This window comes from Erpetoichthys calabaricus, chromosome 7 (genome assembly GCF_900747795.2).
Source record: "Erpetoichthys calabaricus chromosome 7, fErpCal1.3, whole genome shotgun sequence".
NCBI classification, from domain to species: domain Eukaryota; kingdom Metazoa; phylum Chordata; class Cladistia; order Polypteriformes; family Polypteridae; genus Erpetoichthys; species Erpetoichthys calabaricus.
The window spans coordinates 7,613,883-7,635,267 of record NC_041400.2 but is presented as its reverse complement, the minus strand read 5'-3'; the positions used below and the strand labels follow the sequence as shown (position 1 = coordinate 7,635,267).

Below are 21,385 nucleotides of genomic sequence, written 5' to 3'. Positions count from 1 at the left end.
AATGCATTATAAATAGATGGATACTCTTCTGAAGGAAAAGCAAGGGAACTTGTCAGACACTGCCAAGAGTGATGTATAATTCAGCACTTCATTTTTTTTTAAGTGTAACAAGACACATCTTAAAACGAGGTAATGAGACAGCCCTCCAACCTGAATCAGTGGCAGCCTCTTCATTGCGTTTTCGCACTGATTATTTGAAATGAAAAAAAATAAAATTACACTGTTAAAAAAAAAAAATAGAAAGAAATTAGATAAAGTCAATAAGAAGCCGCTATTGGCTCAGAGGAGGAAATGAAACATCCAGAGTGGGTAATGAGAAGAATTATGAAGACGTACCGAACATGAGAAATATTCAGGTACACACTCATAAATGGGCATCCGCAGAGGAGCGACAAAGCACATCTTCGGCTTTCCTTTCTACTCAGTTCAATCAATTTCGTGTTAACAAGAAAAGCGCAGAGAGCTGCTGTGCCGTGCTGGACACAAAGGCTGCTCTTCAATTCTCTGTTTTCCCACTGCAGGAACTTTGTATCCAAGAATCAAAAATGAGTTCCTGTCCGATGGTGGTCCAGAGCCGCTTGGGGGTCTCTGGCCACTTCCGTGTTGTTGAGTTCCTGCCGCATAACAAGAACGGTAAGCTTTATGCCAGATAAGTGGTGTGTAAATAAGAGTGGTGCGGCGCAAAGTGAGGCATGATCGGGAGTTCACAGGGAACCACCCCACCAACACCCTGCACCTTATTGCTTCAATCCTATCACGAGGTCACGAGGGAGATTGATTCTTTAATGCAGTGGCGAATCACATAGCCACCTATGACGAGGGATGCATCGCGAAATGTGGTGCGATCAGGAGTTCACGGGGGACCTCCACTCCTTAGTTCTTCAAACCCATCGCATTGTCATGAGGGAGATTAATTCTTTAATGCAGTGCAGGGTGTGGTGAATCAAAGAGCTGGCTATAACAAGTGATGTGGTGCAAAGTGTGGTGCGATCGGAAGTTCACGGGGGACCTCCGCACTTTTGTTCTTTAAACCCATCACAATGTCATGAGGGAGATTAATTCTTTAATGCAGTGCAGGGCGTGGTGAATCAAAGAGGTGGCTATAACAAGTGATGTGGTGCAAAGTGTGGTGCGATCGGGAGTTCATGGGGGACCACAGCCCGTACACTTGATTGCTTCAATCCCATCACGAGGTCATGAGGGAGATTGATTCTTTAATGCAGTGGCGAATCACATAGCCAGCTATGACGAGGGATGCATCGCGAAATGTGGTGCGATCGGGAGTTCACGGGGGACCTCCACACTTTTGTTCTTCAAAGCCATCACAATGTCATGTTGGAGATTAATTCTTTAATGCAGTGCAGGGCGTGGTGAATCAAAGAGGTGGCTATAACAAGTGATGTGGTGCAAAGTGTGGTGCGATCGGGAGTTCACGGGGGACCCCAACCCCTACACTTTATTGCTTCAATCCCATCACGAGGTCACGAGGGAGATTGATTCTTTAATGCAGTACAGGGCATGGCGAATCACATAGCCAGCTGTGACGAGGGATGCAGTGCGAAATGTGGTGCGATCGGGAGTACACGGGGGACCTCCACTCCTTAGTTCTTCAAACCCATCGCAATGTCATGAGGGAGATTAATTCTTTAATGCAGTGCAGGGCGTGGTGAATCAAAGAGGTGGCTATAACAAGTGATGTGGTGCAAAGTGTGGTGCGATTGGGAGTTCATGGGGGACCTCCATACCTTTGTTCTTCAAACCCATTGCAATGTCATGAAGGAGATTAATACTTTGATGCAGTGCAGGGTGTGACAAAACTGAAAAGTGGCTATGACAAGCCAGTGCGAAATGTGGTGCGATTCTTAGTTCACGGGAGACCCCCACACCTTATTGCTTCAAAGCAAACAGGAATTCACCAGGGACACCCCCAGTTTATTGCTTCAAAGCCATCACGACTTCATGATTGAAGTTAATGCTTCAATGCAGTGCACCAGAGAGGTGGCTATGAAGAGCGATGTGGTGCAAAGTGTGGTGCAATCGGGAGGTCATTTATTTATGTTATGTTAATGTTACTTTTGATAATTATTCATGTTGTTCCATTTTTAACTCTCTAAGCCTTTGTTTTGTGCCTTTTTTGCTATCAGGACTTCACGGGGGACCCCACGCCCTACACTTTATTATTTCAATCCCATCATGAGGTCACGAGGGAGATTAATTCTTTAATGTAGTGCAGGGCAATCACACAGGTGGTGCGAAATGTCGTGTAGGGCAATCACACAGGTGGTGCGAAATGTGGTGCGATCGGGAGTTCATGGGGGTCCTCCATACCTTATTGCTCTGAAGCAATCAGGAATTCACTGGGGACACCCCTACCTTATTGCTTCAACGCGATCACGACTTCATGATTGAGGTTAATACTTCAATGCAGTGCACCAGAGAGGTGGCTATGAAGAGAGATGTGGTGCAAAGTGTGGTGCGATCGAGAGTTCACAGGGGACACCCACACCTTATTGCTTCAATCACATCACAGTGTCACAAGGGAGATTAATTCATTAATGCAGTGCAGGGCGTGGCAAATCACAGAGGCAGCCATGACGAGAGATGCAGTGTGAAATGTGGTGCAATCGGGAGTTCACGGGGGACCCCCACACCTTATTTCTTTGAAGCAATCAGGAATTTATGTTGGACAACCCCACCTTATTAATTCAAAGTGATCACGACTTCATGATTGAGGATAATGCTTCAATGCAGTGCACCAGAGAGGTGGCTATGAAGAGTGATGTGGTGCAAAGTGTGGTGCAATCGAGAGTTCATGGGGGAACCCCCCCAGCACCTTAGTTCTTCAAACCCATTACAATATCATGAGGGAGATTAATTCTTTAATGCAATGCAAGGCATGATAAATCACAAAAGCGGCCAGGATGAGAGATGCAGTGTGAAATGTGGTGCGATCTGGAGTTCACGAGGGACCCCCACACCTTATTGCTCTGAATCAATCAGGAATTCACGGGGGACTTTTTGTTGCTTCAAAGTGATCATGATTGAGGTTAATGCTTCAATGCAGTGCACCAGAGAGGTGTCTATGAAGAGTGATGTGGTGCGAAATGTGGTGAGATCGGGAGTTCACGGGGGAACACCCACACCTTATTGCTTCAAAGCAAACAGGAATTCAGCAGCGACACCCCCAGCTTATTGCTTCAAAGCCATCACGACTTCATGATTGAAGTTAATGCTTCAATGCAGTGCACCAGAGAGGTGGCTATGATGAGTGATGTGGTGCAAAGTGTGGTGCGATCGGGAGGTCATTTATTTATGTTATGTTAATGTTACTTTTGTTAGTTATTCATGTTGTTCCGTGTTTATCTCTCTAAGCCTTTGTTGTGTGCCTTGTGTTTTGTGTTTGGTTCCCCAAGAGATGTAATCACCTGCCCATCAGCTCCTTTGATTACCTTCAGCTCTATAAAAGTGAGGGTTTCCCATAATTCCTGGTGGTTCATTCAGTTGTGCTTGGGAGTTGGTGAGTTTACTTGTGTTTTTGCTGTGCTTGTGCATTTGTGATTCTCTGGACTTTTTCAAAACTTCTGCTCTGTTTTTTGACCCTTCTCTAGATTACAGTATTGACGTTGCTTTTGGAATTGCCTATTGCAGGAAGTCTAGGTCTTGTGTGCTCTTCGGAGCGTCACAGTGTAACAGAGCCTTTTTGTGAAATAAATCTTTTACTTTATAAAGCTCTTGCGTTTACTCTTACTGTATATCTACCAGGGGTTTGATGATAAATCCCCCCAGTGGGCAGTTTTGGAAGTGTTTTAGTGCTTTGAATTCCAAGTTCATAACACAAAGATGATCGCGCTCTGGTCTGAATAATCATTGGCACCGTGCTGAGCTGATTGAGTATTTCTGTTGTCTATTCTACGATTGCACAGGAGACTTTGTGATTTCTTTCCCCTTCAAGCCACCACGGGCCTATATTCCAGATACAACGATAATCAATGTTTTTCGACTTGTTCATAAAGATTTTTTCCCCTGTGGACAGACAGTTAATTAGTAACATTACATTTAATCGCTGAAACGTCTGTGGGACAGCATCAGGAAGAAAACATCTGGAGACGAGCTCCATGCACCACAATGGTGCACCTGCACACACCATGCTGTCAGTCAAAGAGTTGTTGGCCAAAAACATAAGATCGCACTCCCTGTGACTTCTTTTTTGTTCCCAAAATTCAAATTGAGATTGAAGGGAGGAGGATTTGCTACCATGGAAGAAATACATGAAAAAATGCAGGAGGCTGTAGGCATGGTAACAAGAGGACATTTTTTTCCGGGAATGTGAGAAGTACTGGGACAAGTGGACTGCATCTCAAGGAGAATATTTTAAAGGCAACTAAGAAGGAATTGCTGTAAGTTTTTAAAACAATTCCGGGAATTTTTGGGTTCCCCATCCCTCATTCACAGATAAGCCAAAACACTACGAACACTCCCATATGAAGCGATCAACTTTTATCATCTCATAACAGCAGGGCATGTCAAGGATGGTGCTGTCTTAGACGGTATGTTGACTTTAGGTTGTCGTAGTCAAATTAGACCAAAGTCCTATTATTGAGTCGACATGTTCAGCGCAGAAGACATAAGCAGAGCTAAAAGACCTGAGTGACTTCAAAAAAGGGTCACACCGTTATGGGCAGACAATGGGGTCTGAACATTTGTGAAATGACTTGTTGGTAAAAAGTGGTGAGGGCCTACCAACAGTGGTCCTAAGGGGGGCTAAACAAAGAACCACCAACTGGTGTTGGGCAGCAAAGACTCTTCAAAGAAAGAGTTCAACAAAAGCTATGCCATCTGGAATGAAACAATAAGAGGGCTACTGTCACACAAATCGTAGAGGTAGAGGAGTAGTGTGTCATGATGCCTGCTAACCCCTGCCCAGTGTCGAAAAAGAGTTTGTAATGGAAGTGTGAGCATCGGAGCTGAACCTTGGGGATCTGTGAAAGAGGGTCGCCTGTGGCTGCAGGTCAGTCAGAGAGCACGTACATCAAAAGTATTTATGGGCATGCAAGGGAACTGGGGACAAATAAACTTCTATCTATCTATCTATCTATCTATCTATCTATCTATCTATCTATCTATCTATCTATCTATCTATCTATCTATCTATCTATCTATCTATCTATCTATCTATCTATTATATAGTGCCTTTCTATCTATCTATCTATCTATCTATCTATCTATCTATCTATCTATCTATCTATCTATCTATCTATCTATCTATCTATCTATCTATCTATCTATCTATCTATCTATCTATCTATTATATAGTGCCTTTCTATCTATCTATCTATCTATCTATCTATCTATCTATCTATCTATCTATCTATCTATCTATCTATCTATCTATCTATCTATCTATCTATCTATCTATCTATTATATAGTGCCTTTCTATCTATCTATCTATCTATCTATCTATCTATCTATCTATCTATCTATCTATCTATCTATCTATCTATCTATCTATCTATCTATCTATCTATCTATCTATCTATCTATCTATCTATCTAGGACTGGTTGAAATCTCAGTAATCAACTTACGCCTCAGTGTTACTGTTTGCAGTGCACCGTCTATCAAAATGTATTTTGTTATGCATGTAGTAATAAAATGCATTGCATTTGTCATTCCAACAGATGGCTACAAATGTTTGTGATGCCCCATCTATTGGAATGACAGAGACACAGCAATCAGATGGACACACAGACACCTATGCCTTTATTAAGGTGGATTTATTTATTGAATGAACTTCTGTTAGATGACAAATTTCTGTTTAGTTAGCCAGTTAAAGGTATCATTTTGCTTCACTTCTCATTGCATCCATAATGGCTAACATGGTACATCACCCTACTACTCGCATGGAGATAAATGTAGTTCTATCCATCTATATTCTCTGTATATGTTTAAATATGTTTAAATGTGTGATGTACTTAGAAAATGTAAAATTGGTAACTTCAAACTTGAAATTACACTACTGAATTTATCCATCCATCCATTGTCTCCCGCTTATCCGAGGTCGGGTCGCGGGGGCAGCAGCTTGAGCAGAGATACCCAGACTTCCCTCTCCCCGGCCACTTCTTCTAGCTCTTCCGGGAGAATCCCAAGGCGTTCCCAGGCCAGTCGAGAGACATAGTCCCTCCAGCGTGTCCTGGGTCTTCCCCGGGGCCCTCCTCCCGGTTGGACGTGCCCGGAACACCTCACCAGGGAGGCGTCCAGGAGGCATCCTGATCAGATGCCCGAGCCACCTCATCTGACTCCTCTCGATGCGGAGGAGCAGCGGCTCTACTCTGAGCCCCTCCCGGATGACTGAGCTTCTCACCCTATCTTTAAGGGAAAGCCCAGACACCCTGCGGAGGAAACTCATTTCAGCCGCTTGTATTCGCGATCTCGTTCTTTCGGTCACTACCCATAGCTCATGACCATAGGTGAGGGTAGGAACAAAGATCGACTGGTAAATTGAGAGCTTCGCCTTGCGGCTCAGCTCCTTTTTCACCACAACAGACTGATGCAGAGCCCGCATTACTGCGGATGCCGCACCGATCCGCCTGTCGATCTCACGCTCCATTCTTCCCTCACTCGTGAACAAGACCCCGAGATACTTGAACTCCTCCACTTGGGGCAGGATCTCGCTACCAACCCTGAGAGGGCACTCCACCCTTTTCCGGCTGAGGACCATGGTCTCGGATTTGGAGGTGCTGATTCTCATCCCAGCCGCTTCACACTCGGCTGCGAACCGATCCAGAGAGAGCTGAAGATCACGGCCTGATGAAGCAAACAGGACAACATCATCTGCAAAAAGCAGTGACCCAATCCTGAGCCCACCAAACCGGACCCCCTCAACACCCTGGCTGCGCCTAGAAATTCTGTCCATAAAAGTTATGAACAGAATCGGTGACAAAGGGCAGCCCTGGCGGAGTCCAACTCTCACTGGAAACGGGTTCGACTTACTGCCGGCAATGCGGACCAAGCTCTGGCACCGATCGTACAGGGACTGAACAGCCCTTATCAGGGGGGCCGGTACCCCATACTCTCGGAGTACCCCCCACAGGATTCCCCGAGGGACACGGTCGAATGCCTTTTCTAAGTCCACAAAACACATGTAGACTGATTGGGCAAACTCCCATGCACCCTCCAGGACCCTGCTAAGGGTGTAGAGCTGGTCCACTGTTCCGCGACCAGGACAAAAACCACACTGTTCCTCCTGAATCCGAGGCTCGACTATCCGACGGACCCTCCTCTCCAGGACCCCTGAATAGACTTTTCTAGGGAGGCTGAGGAGTGTGATCCCTCTGTAGTTGGAACACACCCTCCGATCCCTCTTCTTAAAGAGGGGGACCACCACCCCCGGTCTGCCAATCCAGAGGCACTGTCCCTGATGTCCATGCGATGTTGCAGAGGCGTGTCAGCCAAGACAGTCCTACAACATCCAGAGCCTTGAGGAACTCCGGGCGTATCTCATCCACCCCCGGGGCCCTGCCACCAAGGAGTTTTTTGACCACCTCGGTGACCTCAGTCCCAGAGATGGGGGAGCCCACCTCTGAGTCCCCAGGCTCTGCTTCCTCATTGGAAGGCATGTTAATGGATTGAGGAGGTCTTCGAAGTATTCCCCCCACCGACCCACAACGTCCCGAGTCGAGGTCAGCAGCGCACCATCCCCACCATATACAGTGTTGACACTGCACTGCTTCCCCTTCCTGAGACGCCGGATGGTGGACCAGAATCTCCTCGAAGCCGTCCGAAAGTCATTCTCCATGGCCTCCCCAAACTCCTCCCACGCCCGAGTTTTTGCCTCAGCAACCACCAAAGCCGCATTCCGCTTGGCCTGCCGGTACCTATCAGCTGCCTCCAGGGTCCCACAGGACAAAAGGGTCCTGTAGGACTCCTTCTTCAGCTTGACGGCATCCTTCACCGCCGGTGTCCACCAGCGGGTTCGGGGATTACCGCCACGACAGGCGCCGACCACCTTACGGCCACAGCTCCGGTCAGCTGCCTCAACAATAGAGGCACGGAACATGGCCCATTCGGACTCAATGTCCCCCACCTCCCTCGGGATGTGGTCGAAGTTCTGCCGGAGGTGGGAGTTGAAGCTACTTCTGACAGGGGGCTCTGCCAGACGTTCCCAGCAGACCCTCACAACACGTTTGGGCCTACCACGCCTGACCGGCATCCTCCCCCACCATCGAAGCCAACTCACCACCAGGTGGTGATCAGTTGACAGCTCCGCCCCTCTCTTCACCCGAGTGTCCAAGACATGTGGCCGCAAGTCCGACGACACGACCACAAAGTCGATCATCGAACTGAGGCCTAGGGTGTCCTGGTGCCAAGTGCACATATGAACACCCCTATGCTTGAACATGGTGTTCGTTATGGACAATCCGTGACGAGCACAGAAGTCCAATAACAAAACACCGCTCGGGTTCAGATCAGGGGGGCCATTCCTCCCAATCACGCCCTTCCAGGTCTCACTGTCATTGCCCACGTGAGCATTGAAGTCTCCCAGCAGAACGAGGGAGTCCCCAGAAGGTATGCCCTCTAGCACCCCCTCCAGGGACTCCAAAAAGGGTGGGTACTCCGAACTGCTGTTCGGTGCATACGCACAAACAACAGTTAGGACCCGTCCCCCCACCCGAAGGCGAAGGGAGGCTACCCTCTCGTCCACCGGGGTAAACCCCAATGTACAGGCTCCAAGTTGGGGGGCAATAAGTATACCCACACCTGCTCGGCGCCTCTCACCGGGGGCAACTCCAGAGTGGTAGAGAGTCCAGCCCCTCTCAAGGAGATTGGTTCCAGAGTCCAAGCTGTGCGTCGAGGTGAGTCCGACTATATCTAGCCGGAACCTCTCAACTTCGCGCACTAGCTCAGGCTCCTTCCCCTTCAGAGAGGTGACATTCCACGTCCCAAGAGCCAGTTTCTGTAGCCGAGGATCGGACCGCCAAGGTCCCCGCCTTCGGCCACCACCCAACTCACACTGCACCCGACCTCCTTGGCCCCTCCCATAGGTGGTGAGCCCATGGGAAGGGGGACCCACGTTGCCTCTTCGGGCTGTGCCCGGCCGAGCCCCATGGGTGCAGGCCCGGCCACCAGGCGCTCGCCATCGAGCCCCACCTCCAGGCCTGGCTCCAGAGTGGGGCCCTGGTGACCCGCGTCCGGGCAAGGGAAAACGCCGTCCAAAATTGTTTTTCTTCATAGGAGGTTTGTTTAACCGCTCTTTGTCTCATCCCTCACCTAGGACCAGTTTGCCTTGGGTGGCCCTACCAGGGGCATAAAGCCCCGGACAACAGAGCTCCTAGGATCATTGGGACACGCAAACCCCTCCACCACGATAAGGTGACGGTTAAAGGAGGGGCTACTGAATTTAATGGACTAAAAATACACATATGTGCAGTTCATCAATGTACTTAGCAGCAGAGGACTCCAGCGGCTCCGCTTAAGTGTTCTGTAGTGGTGACAATCACCGCATAATGCAGGACACACTTGACGACTGAAGTACCTTTGCCTTGTTTGATTTTGTGTTCCTTGAATATGAAGAGTAATCAACACATTGAGAGAAATGCCATCTGCAAGTGACAAAGCGAGACATGTTAGACCATTCCACGCTGCTGTACTGCCTGAGCAACATTTCAGCTTCTGAAGGGTGACATGGTGTCATTCAGTCTTCATACCTTCTTTTGTAACTTTTGAATGACTCGAGCTGTTTGTGAAAACTGTCACATAGCCAATTCTTGTCCCCTCTCTTATACGTTAGCCATTTACTTTTAGAAAACATTTTCAGTCTGTAGAGTGACCTTCATAGTGCTGATGAAAGGACAGAGACATGCAAGTTCCATACTTCTATCTATCTATCTATCTATCTATCTATCTATCTATCTATCTATCTATCTATCTATCTATCTATCTATCTATCTATCTATCTATCTATCTATCTATCTATCTATCTATCTATCTATCTATCTATCTATCTATCTATGTAGAATTTCATAATTCATCTGCTGAGATGGGAGAATCTTTCAGAAACACAGCTGCCTCTGCGTTTATGGTAGAACGGCTAGATGGAAGTCACTGTTGAGTTCAAGACATATGCTAATCCACCTGAAGTTTTCCAAAGGCCATTTAAAGGAATTTGAGATTATGAGAAAAAAGTTTCTCTGGTCTGATGAGACAAAAAATTTGAACTCTTTGTGTACAACTCTGAGGAACCTGCTCAACACCTGTCTAAATTCATCCCCACCTTATTATAGTGCTTCTCAGCAGCAGACATGGGGACTGGTCAGAATAATGGGAAAGATGAATGCAGTTAAATACAGAGAAGTTTTTGAAGAAAACCTGTAGCAGACTGCACCCCACCTCAGACTGGGGGGACGGTTCACTTTTCAGTACAACAATGAACCAGCTTTGGAGCCGTCTTCTGTCCCAGGTGGGTTATTACATACCTCGTTTGAGCCTGGAAGGTGATCCTCAGGCACCCGTGTTAGACAAAGGTAACCTCTGGCGTTACAGAAAAAAAACATTTTGTTCCGAGGGCCTTGTTTAGCTTGTTAAAATTCAAACGGAGAGTGAAATGTTCATTGAAAGAACTCAAGCACTTCCCCCCCTGACTGGGGTTCACACTTGTGTTTTTTGTTTGTAGTTTCTAATTCCATGTCATTTATTTGTATTTACGTTTCTTCTATTGATTATGTACATTTTATTATTGTGTTTGTTTGTATGAGGAAATGGCCAAGGTTATGTCCCTTGTGTTTTGTGGGTGGTTCCACAAGGGGCGGGGCCACCTGCCAATCACTACCAGGATCTGCCCTCCTCCCTATTTATGGGCCGGCCTTCCACAGCTCCTGGCGGCTCATTGTGAATGCGCTAGGGAGTGGAGTGTTTCTTGTGTTACTGTGTCTATTGCTATTGATTTGTGATTTCCCAGATTTTTGACTCTGTGCTTTGTTTATTCAACTGCGTGGTGGATTCTGTTTTTCAATGGTGTTAACTGATATTTTGAACCCCTGCTCTGTTTTTAACCATGATACTGGATTCTATATTGAGATTTTGTTTGCTGTGTATTACCATGCCTTTCAGGCAATTCTTTCGAGCTCTTCTGAGCATTTGTGCTTGCATGACCTTTGGTTAAAATAAACCTTCTGGTTTATAAAGATTTTGCAAGGTCCTTTTTGGTATCTAGTCGGGGTTTTTAACGGTGTTTTCTTCCCTCTATTGGGCAAGTTTGGAAAGTGTTTAGGTACCTGTGCTTTTGAACTCCCCAGTTTCACAACACACACGACAAACAAAAGCTACTCCTTCCATCCTGAGACCAGCTTTGGCCACAAACAAAATAAGTGTTGCTAGGTTCCTCGGGTTTGTTGGTCAGCTCTGCTGAAATTTAAACACCAGAGAAGTTAAACCTCCATGAAAAGGTGAGAATGAATTTTGTTCATTTTTGGTTGGACCGAGAGCATTGGTGACGTTGTAGCAAATGGTATCATTGAAGATGAACAGAGTAAGCAGGCCCATGAGTGTCCCAGAATGGAAAAGTTTTGGTTGGAGAGAAAGTCTACTCACAGAACCAGCTGTCAAAACCAAGAGTGCATTTGTGTTGCTGAGTCGCTAAGTTTCTGTTATCGAAAGGCAGTCAAAATACGGAAGACGTACAGATGAGAGACTCCAGATCAAAGCTCCTTCTAGCAACTCCTGATGTTTCCTCACCTTTGGCCTTCTGAATTCTTCAAATGTTTAGGCCTCCAAGGCAGTTCCCTGATTGGTGAGACCAGCTGTATTATATGGGTTGGAGACGGTGGCACTGTCCAGAAAGCAGCAGACAGAGCTGGAGGTGGTAGAGTTAAAGATGCTGAGATTCGCATTGGGTGTGACGAGGATGGACAAGATTAGAAATGAGAACATTAGAGGGTCAGCTGAGGTTGGGAAACCAAGTCAGAGAGGCGAAATTGAGCTGGTTTGGACATGTGCAGAGAAGAGATGCTGGGTATACTGGGAGAATGATGCTAAAGATAGAGCTGCCAGGTAAGAGGAGAAGAGGAAGGTCTAAGAGAAGGTTTATGGATGTGCTGAGTGGGGATGAGAAGATGGTGGGTGTAACAGAACAAGATGCAGAGGACAGAAAGATATGGAAGAAGGTGATCCGCTGTGGCAACCCTCAATGGGAGTAGCCAAAAGAAGAAGAAGAATACATGGTCCCAAACATGTCCTCCTGGTCAGAGTGTCCTCTAGCAGCCGCCTTCCACGTCTCCTTCTGTTGTGTCCCTTCCAACTCCAACAAAAAATAACTACATTGACAGAGTGTAACTCAACATGTTCTTCACTCCATTATAGAACTGAGATACCAAAACTTCCTTTTTTCCCACAAGGCAATGCACAAAACATTTGTTTATGTAAATTGGGGTATTAATTCTTTTAGGGCTGATGTTGACACAGGGGTTCAAGGGCGGATGTCTACTAAAGTCCACATTCAGGGACAGAGGGCAAGCAGAAAGCTGTAGACATCAATGAAACTCATCATTACGTTATAGGTAGACCCTCTTTGTTAGGAGGACTGTTAGACTGGTTGACTTGACAACACCAACAACATCATTTATTTCTAGAGCGACATATCCGATGGCCAGAGAAGATAGAAAAAAAAAAAAAAAAAAACTCCACAGGGCTGGAGACAAATAAACAAAAACAAAATCTGCAGGGGTTCCCGAGGCCACAAGACCACCCAACTCCCTCTGGGCATTCTACCTAACATCAATGATCTCAGTCAGTCCTCATGGCTTTCAGGCTTGACGTGGAAGAATTAGATGATGATGGTCATGTGGACCATCATTATAACGACTGCATCAGGTGGTGGGGGCACTGATCACTGACACAGAAAACGGGAAAAAGAACGGCAGAGAAAGTAGGGGTTAGTACAGATTGTGGAACCATGATAGAAATGACAGATAAATGCATATACAGAATATCAGGGTTACACTAAAATGAAGATATGAGAAAGCCATGTTACAATAACAGGCTTTTATCAGTTTATTAAAGTGCTCCACTGTATTAGCCTGGCGAATTTCTATCGGTCAGCCGTTCCAGATTTTAGGTGCATAACAGCAGAGGGCTGCCTCACCACTTCTTTTAAGTTTAGCTCTTGGGATTATCAGCAGACACTCATTTGAAGATCTAAGGCTACGATTTTGGAGTGTAAGGTGAGAGACGTTCTGAAATATAGGACAGAGCAGAGATTATTTAAGGCTTTGTAAACCATCAGCAGTATTTTAAAGTCAGTTCTAAATGACACAGGTAACCAGTGTAGTGACGCTAGGACTGGGGTGATGTGTTCAGATTTTCTTTTCCTAGTTAAGATTCTGGCAGCTGCATTCTGCACTCATTGTAATCGATTGATGTCTTTCTTGGGTGGTTCTGAGAGGAGTGCATTGCAGTAATCTAGCCTACTGAAAACAAAAGGATGAACTAACTTTTCAGCATCTTGCAAAGTTAGAAGGGATCTAATTTTTTGACGTTGTATCCCTGCATGGGCGTGAATAACGTAGAGTAGACAACATCTAGAATGCCATCAACATTGGGTGAGAGAGAGGAAAGTAAATGCACAAAGCGAAATACTCTGTGCATATTATTTATTTATTTATTTATTGCGTATTATTGCTGATTCGGACTCAGACTTATTGAACTCTGAATTTGATGCCAGGGAAAATGAAAGTCAGGTTCCTGCATCAGTTAATTTTGTTCCCAACTGGTCACTCAGCTGATGCCCCTATGGCAACGTTCACCAAGGTAGACTTCACAGACACTTATCAAACTCCTATCTTGATGCAAATGATCTGGAAATCAAAAATGAAAGTTGGGTACCTGCATCAGCTAATTTGGTCCCCAACTGGTCATGCAGCTGACGCCCCTATGGCAACGTTCGCATGGGAAGATGGCACAGACACTTATCGGACTCCTATTTTGATGCAAACGATCTGGAAATCAAAAACGAAAGACGGGTACCTGCATCAGCTAATTGGACCACTACTGGTCATGCAGCTGACGCCCCTATGGTAATGTTTGCCGAAGTAGACGGCACAGACATTTATTGAACTCCTATTTTGATGCAAACGATCTGGAAATTGAAAATGAAAGTCAGGTACCTGCATCAGCTAATTTGGTCCCCAACTGGTCATGCAGCTGATGTCCCTATGGCAATGTTTGCCGAAGTAGATGGCACAGACACTTATCAAACTCCTATTTTGAGGCAAGAAATTTGGAAATTGAAAACGAAAGTCAGGTACCTGCATCAGCTAATTTGGATCCCAACTGGTCATTCAGCTGACTCCCCTATGACAACATTCACATGGGAGTACAGCACAGACACTTATCGAACTCCTATTTTGATGCAAACGATCTGGAAATCAAAAACGAAAGTCAGATACCTGCATCAGCTAATTTGGTCCCCAACTGGTCATGCAGCTGATGCCCCTATGGCAATGTTTGCCGAAGTAGATGGCACAGACAGTTATCGAACTCCTATTTTGATGCAAACGATCTGGAAATTGAAAACGATAGATAGATAGATAGATAGATAGATAGATAGATAGATAGATAGATAGATAGATAGATAGATAGATAGATAGATAGATAGATAGATTACCCCCCCCCCCCCGGGTGGAATTGAAGAGTCGTATAGTGTGGTGGAGGAACGATCTCCTCAGTTTGTCAGTGGAGCAGGACGGTGACAGCAGTCTGTCGCTGAAGCTGCTCCTCTGTCTGGAGATGATCCTGTTCAGTGGATGCAGTGGATTCTCCATGATTGACAGCAGTCTGCTCAGCGCCCGTCGCTCTGCCACAGATGTCAAACTGTCCAGCTCCGTGCCTACAATAGAGCCTGCCTTCCTCACCAGTTTGTCCAGGCGTGAGGCGTCTTTCTTCTTAATGCTGCCTCCTCAGCACACCACCGCGTAGAAGAGGGCGCTCGCCACAACTGTCTGATAGAACATCTGCAGCATCTTATTGCAGATGTTGAAGGACACCAGTCTTCTAACACAGAGTATCAGTATTGGCAGTCCAGTCCAATTTATCATCCAGCTGCACTCCCAGGTATTTATAGGTCTGTACCCTTTGCACACAGTCACCTCTGATGATCATGGGGTCCATGAGGGGTCTGGGCCTCCTAAAATCCACCACCAGCTCCTTGGTTTTGCTGGTGTTCAGGTGTAGGTGGTTTGAGTCACACCATTTAACAAAGTCCTTGATTAGGTTCCTATACTCCTCCTCCAGCCCACTCCCGATGCAGCCCACGATAGCAGTGTCATCAGCGAACTTTTGCACGTGGCAGGACTCTGAGTTGTATTGGAAGTCCGATGTATATAGGCTGAACAGGACCGGAGAAAGTACAGTCTCCTGCAGCGCTCCTGTGTTGCTGACCACAATGTCAGACGTGCACTTCCCGAGATGCACATACTGAGGTCTGTCTGTAAGATAGTCCACGATCCATGACACCAGGTATGAATCTACTCCCATCTCTGTCAGCTTGTCCCTAAGGAGCAGAGATAGGTACCTGCTTCAGCTAATTTGGTCCCCAACTGGTCATGCAGCTGACGCCCCTATGGCAACGTTCGCATGGGAGGATGGCGCAGACACTTATCTGACTCCTATTTTGATGCAAACAATCTGGAAATCGAAACGAATAATGGGTGCCTGCATCAGCTGATCGGTCCCCAGCTAATCGTAGTTCTGAATACACTGACGTAGATCTGCGGGAGGCAAGCTGGCTGCTGGACTTCATCAGACCCCACTGGTGGACACTACGGATTCCCGGCCACTCGACTTCTTCAAGCTGTTTTTTTTTATTTTTTTCGTTTCAGCTTATGAGTGCTGAGACAAACAGGTATGTAATAAGTATCTGAATTTACATACCGTGGAGGCTCATGGAGCATAAAGCAGAGCGACGTTTGTCATAAATAAGCCTTTTATGTTGATTTATGTGTGAAACAATTGATTTTTGTGCTTTTCTGAAAACTGAGGTTTTTGGAAAAATATTCAGCCCTGGGAAAAAAAGAAGGAAAAAAAAAACAATTAACCCTAAAAGATTTAGCATTAGTGCTTAACAAGGGCGATATTCGTAACCCTGTCCTTTGATGCTGGCCCAATGGCACTTCAAACATCAAGAGCATTAATGAAGTCTCTAGTGGCACCCCTGTTGTCGTGCTGGCATCATATCTTCTATCTGTTATTTTCAGATTCTTATTATTTTGTCTCATACTTTCCTACGTTGAAAAACAGCATTTGGAGTTTACTGTAGAAAAGTTTGAGCGCCGCTCGACTTTCACTTAAACTTTAAATTTTCCTATGGGCTCCAAATGAACATCTCAGCTTCCAGTGACAGTTTAAAATAAATATTTAAAAAGCATCTGACCCGGTCAGAAGGCAATTTTACAAGCTATCCTCCAGGCAAACTGATTGATTAAATCTGAGTAGTTTATTTCTCCAGAAATATCCTCCTCGACCGACAGCAGAGACTTCTCTAATGATACATTGTTTTTTGTCATATTATATCTAAGCAGTCATTACTGCTCTGGCTCTGCTCGTCCTCCAACTTAGTGCCCTTGTTTCCACCTGCTGTCACTCAGATCATTGTCACTTGTGCAGTGTGTGGCAATTCCTTTGCAGGCAGGCATTTTATACAGTGCCATTTACTCGGGATCTATCTGGAATACCAAACATTGATGCCAACTCAGCAAACCCGTGTGATTATGGAGAAGAAATGTTGTGCGGAGTTTTCGTCTGTCAATACCTTCCACTTAAATCTACTTCTATAACTCATACTGTATACGCTTTAATGGATCTTATAAAAGGATGTTTGAACGAGAAAAGACGAGGTCTGACCAACTAACCATCCACTAAAGATAGAAAGTGTGATCGGGTGAGGGAATCACCGAGTCCTAAAGGATATGTTAAGGCGCAAATCAGGGCGTCACGTTTAATCAGCTGAGGCTTTAAAGCAAAGCAAACGGACACTGGTGTGGAAAAAAAGGACAACAAACATCACAACACAACGTAGTCTTCTCAGGGCTGGACAAGTTGGCTCTCTTGAGCAGGTCAACTGTCACAGCAGCTCCGTCCTTAAATAGAAGCCTCCTTCTGGGAAGCACCTGAGCTTTAGAGGGGTTTTAACTAAAAGAGGCGTCTTCTCATTTCTGTGGATGGAAAGAGAGATGACAAAGTAAATGACAGCACCCCCTCTAGTCCTGGGGTGGTGTGACATACTTCAGAAGAGCCTGGAAGGTAGCATGTGTGAGAATAGATAGATAGATAGATAGATAGATAGATAGATAGATAGATAGATAGATAGATAGATAGATAGATAGATAGATAGATAGATAGATAGATAGATAGATAGATAGATAGATAGAAAGGTGCTATATAATAGGAAAATTGACAGTTACTTAAGGTACAATTATGAAAAGACATGAAAGGCACTATATAATAAACATATAGATCTAAAAGTCATTATATTATAGATAAACAGATTAAAAGGGTGATGTATGATCTATCTATCTATCTATCTATCTATCTATCTATCTATCTATCTATCTATCTATCTATCTATCTATCTATCTATCTATCTATCTATCTATCTATCTATCTATTATATAGTGCCATCCACATCTATCTATCTATCTATCTATCTATCTATCTATCTATCTATCTATCTATCTATCTATCTATCTATCTATCTATCTATCTATCTATCTATCTATCTATCTATCTATCTATTATATAGTGCCATCCACATCTATCTATCTATCTATCTATCTATCTATCTATCTATCTATCTATCTATCTATCTATCTATCTATCTATCTATCTATCTATCTATCTATCTATCTATCTATTATATAGTGCCATCCACATCTATCTATCTATCTATCTATCTATCTATCTATCTATCTATCTATCTATCTATCTATCTATCTATCTATCTATCTATCTATCTATCTATCTATCTATCTATCTATCTATCTATCTATCTATCTATCTATCTCTCTGCTTCCTTCCTGTATCGCTGTCGCAGTGCTTGTTGGGAGTTTGTGTTGGCGCGGATGGAGGTTGTGGGGTGTGAGAGCGGATCCTGAGGTATGAGTTGGTTTGTTTAAATTTTTTAATCTCTATTCTTTTCTTTTCTAATTTCCTTACTTTTCCTTCTAAGTGTTGGTGAAAAAGCGTTAAAGTACTTATTGTGTGGCTTTATGCCACGGCAGCCATTATGGCTGCAGGTTTGGAAAAGCTGACTCGCCGGCATGGCGTTAAACTTGTATCTGAGGATTTTATTCCTTTAGAGAGCCGGGTGTTGGCAGTAGGCGAAGTTATAGGATGTGTAAACATTAAATCGGCTTCTCGAATGAGTGGATCACTAGTTTTATTTCTTAGTTCTGTTGATTTGGTATCGACTCTTGTAGAAAAAGGAGTCGTAGTCGATGGTATTTTTGTGCAAGTGTATCCATTGGCGGCTCCGGCCTGTAAAGTAATTTTGTCAAATGTACCGCCGTTTTTAAGAAATGAAGTACTAGAAAGAGAACTGGAGCGTCATGGTCGACTGGTATCAAAGATACGATATATTCCCCTTGGGTGCAAAGCTCCTGCTATTAAACACGTATTGTCCTTTCGAAGGCAGGTGTACATGGTGCTTAACCAGATGGATGAAGATCTTAATATCACTATGAGGTTTAGGCTTGATGGTCACGATTACGTTATTTTTGTTACTTCGGACGAGATGAAATGTTTAGCGTGTGGTAGGGGGGGACATTTAGTTAAACATTGCCCCGACAAGGGGAATCGGAAAGTGGCACATAAAGAGGGAGAAGATGAACGAGGCGTAGAGCAGGCTGGACCCTCATCAGCCCTAGAAAGTGCCGCGCAGGGGGAGTCCTCAGTACCACTGAGATCAGCCAGTGAGGTGGCTTCTGTTAGTGCGCTGGTGGAGAAGGGTGCGCATGTTAATGAGACTGTGAACAGTGAGGAGGGGAGTAGTGGGGTTACAGTAGAAATACCTGCTATTGTAGATGACAGTGTTTGGGGATCGATCGAAATGGAAGAAGAAGTTAAAGATCCAGGAAACAATGATGGGTTTAAAAGACCAGCTCAAAAGCGCCATTGTACAGTTGAAGGCGGTTCTGAGAAAAAGCGCAGCAACGTCGCGGCAGAATCGTCTGTTGCTGAGAGCAGTGCCGCCATCTTTCCTGTCACTGCGGGCAGCTTTGCAGTTTTAGCAGCTATGTCGGAAGAAGACGTCGTGGTAGCTAGTGAAAGTGAGGAAGAGGAAGGCGGTATTTCTGATTCATCTACGATGTCTGATGCACAAGACCTAAAAGACAGAGGGGGTTACAGTGCCCAAAGTATAAAAACTTTTCTATTGGAGACCGCTGGGCGAAAAGGAGTTGATGAGTCCGAATATTTTCCAGCTGTTTGTGTCATCAGTTCGCAGTTTAAGAAAAAGTCCATCCTCGTCCGCAATGTTCACCTCACAAGAGCTTGTGAGATTAAAGAATATATTGAGTAAATTAAAGAGAAAGTCCAAAATGAATACCCAAAATGAATAGTAATGTTAGGACTCACCCCCTTTTGAACTGGGGTCTTATTCTTGTGAATTGTTTTTTATATCATCTGTGATTATGGCCAGTATTAGAATTGGGAGCTTGAATATCAACGGGGGTAGAAATACTGGCAAGAGATGGGCTCTTTTTGAGTTTTTAAAACAGAAATATCTTGATGTGATTTTTTTACAAGAAACTCATATTGATAAGGATAACCAGTGGGAGTGGAGCAGGGACTGGAGTGGTGGGATATTTTATAGTAATGGGTCCAATGTCAGTGCTGGTGTGGCTGTGCTGTTGACAAAGAGCATCAATGTGGATATCTGTGGGGTGGATGACATACTGGAGGGAAGATTACTGAGTGTGAAGGCACAAATCCAGGGGAGACTGTTTAGCTTCATAAATGTCTACGCACCGAATAATGGCATTGACAGAGTCCAGTTTTTTAAGAAAGTTGAAGCTCTTTTAGAGCAGTGCACTTCAGAAGAACTTGTTGTGTTGGGAGGTGATTTTAACTGTACTGTCGACTCACCAATCGATAGAAATGCTGGGATTGAGCCACATCCTCGCTCAGCACAAGAACTGCTGAGGATACTGAGGGGTATGGAGATGGTGGATGTATGGAGGAGTAAAAATGGGGAGAGCAGGCAATACACGTGGGGGCGAGTAAGCGGTGGGGAGGTGTCCCTGGCCAGACTGGACCACATTTACACTTTCAAACATCACCTTGGACTGTTCAAATCGAGCTCCATCACACCCAGTGGTCTGTCAGATCACAGTCTAGTAACCTGCAGTGTGCTGCTCACAGCTTACACACCTAAAAGTGCTTACTGGCACTTCAATTCTACTCTACTTCAGGATCAGAATTTCAAAGATATATTCAGGTTTTTTTTGGAAAACATGGAGAATTAAGAAAAGGGAGTTCATCAGCCTGCAACAATGGTGGGATTTAGGGAAGGTGCAGATTCGAGGGTTGTGTCAGCAATACACTAGAAATGTCACTAAATGTTTAAAATCAGAGATGGCAGAATTAGAAGCTGAGGTCACAGAGATCCAGAGACTTCTCGATTTTGGTCCAAACTCACAGTTAGCAGAGAACCTTAAAGATAAACAGAGGGGTCTGGCTCAGCTGTTGGACACCAGAGTTAAAGGGGCTCTGGTGAGATCACGTTTCCAGAGCCTAAATGAAATGGATGCACCAACAAAGTATTTTTTTAGTCTTGAAAAAAAAACTCACAAAGCAAAGTTTTCTATTGTCTGCGTGCAGCAGATGGGACAGAGTGACAGCAGCCAGTGAAGATCAGAGAGATTGTGAAGGACTTCTATAAGAATTTGTATGCTGCAGAGACAGTTCAAGACGACATGGAATGTCATCATTTGTTACAGAATCTTCCTCAGCTTCCTAAGGGAGACGTTACAAACCTGGAAGCAGCAGTGACTCTATCGGAACTTTCAGATGCTTTGGGGGGGCTTAATGTAGGCAAGGTTCCAGGTATTGATGGGATCCCAGTTGAATTTTATAAGGAATTTTGGGATCTCATTGGTCCTGACTTGATGGAAGTGTTCACACTGAGTATCAGGACGGGTGTCTTACCCCAGAGCTGTCGGAGAGCAGTGATTACCCTCCTTCCTAAAAAGGGAGATTTATATGAGATCAGAAACTGGCGGCCTGTGTCACTGCTGTGCGCAGACTATAAGATTTTTTCTAAAGCGTTGGCCAACAGACTTCGGACTGTTCTGACTAAAGTGGTGCATCCAGATCAGAGTTACTGTGTGCCTGACAGAACT

General features: G+C 44.9%; 1 long non-coding RNA gene across 1 annotated transcript; it reads right to left on the bottom strand.

Annotated features, from left to right (window-relative positions):
- Positions 1-855: 855 nt before the first annotated feature.
- Positions 856-2,899, bottom strand: LOC127528805 (uncharacterized). The gene is made up of 3 exons (XR_007935416.1): positions 2,834-2,899; positions 1,593-1,745; positions 856-1,009 (listed from the first exon to the last, which is right to left on the bottom strand). It is a non-coding gene; the product is annotated as an uncharacterized LOC127528805 (long non-coding RNA).
- Positions 2,900-21,385: the final 18,486 nt, after the last annotated feature.